This window comes from Penaeus monodon, chromosome 29 (assembly GCF_015228065.2).
Source record: "Penaeus monodon isolate SGIC_2016 chromosome 29, NSTDA_Pmon_1, whole genome shotgun sequence".
NCBI lineage: Eukaryota > Metazoa > Arthropoda > Malacostraca > Decapoda > Penaeidae > Penaeus > Penaeus monodon.
In genome coordinates this window covers 10,416,153-10,416,917 of record NC_051414.1, presented here as the reverse complement: position 1 = coordinate 10,416,917, position 765 = coordinate 10,416,153, and the positions used below count along the sequence as shown (strand labels likewise).

General features: G+C 55.2%; 1 protein-coding gene across 1 annotated transcript in view; it reads left to right on the top strand.

Moving 5' to 3' along the window:
* LOC119591947 overlaps window positions 1-765 on the top strand; it is a gene marked incomplete at its 5' end in the record, with an annotated part of 109,644 nt that overhangs the window by 90,971 nt on the left and 17,908 nt on the right.

Below are 765 nucleotides of genomic sequence, written 5' to 3'. Positions count from 1 at the left end.
TCCAGCGTGGCACCAAACCTGTTTCAACTAATGTCCCATCTAAGCAGGTCTGCTGGCCATCCGGGCGGGATCCGGCCCGTCCGCCACTTTTTGCCGTCGCGGGGGCTGGGGGTGCGCGGTGGAGGGGTAGGAGAAGGACGTCTCTACCCCCTACATTTCTCTCTCACGTCGACCAGGCCGCATTCTACGCATACGCACGTACGCCACTCGGGCCCAGGGGGGTTGGGTGCAGTCGTTCTGGGCGGGTGGACGGGTGGATAGATGGAGGGATGAACGGGCGGCCGCGGGTTGGCTTGTCGTTTAAAAGCCCATGCATCATCCGCGGATCATCCGGTCAAGGCGGATGGAAGGAAAGAATTGCCTTTGGTTACGCAAGCACCGACATGGAGATGGATACGCCAGGGGGAAAAAGCACCCGATCGTATTCTCAGGAAATGTTCGTATGAAAGCAATCTCATCATATTAAATGTCCTTCATACTGCTTGTGTAACCAAGAGGATTATCTGCGAGGAAGTTATTGCATTACGTAAAAAAGTAGGAAACCGTATATGAAAAAGCAAGTTAGCCTTTTGGAAATGTTCCGCCTGTGCGTCTGAGAACTCCCGCTGTTCCTCGGAGGAAGGACTTGCTCGGCCGCCACGCCCGAGTTCGAGACTGCGCAGGCCAAGGGAAGCACAGGACGTGTAAGTCTGCAGCAGGTTCTGCTGTGGTAGGGAGTCATTCACGATGTTTGTACAGACCTACACCTAGTCACATGCTGCCGCA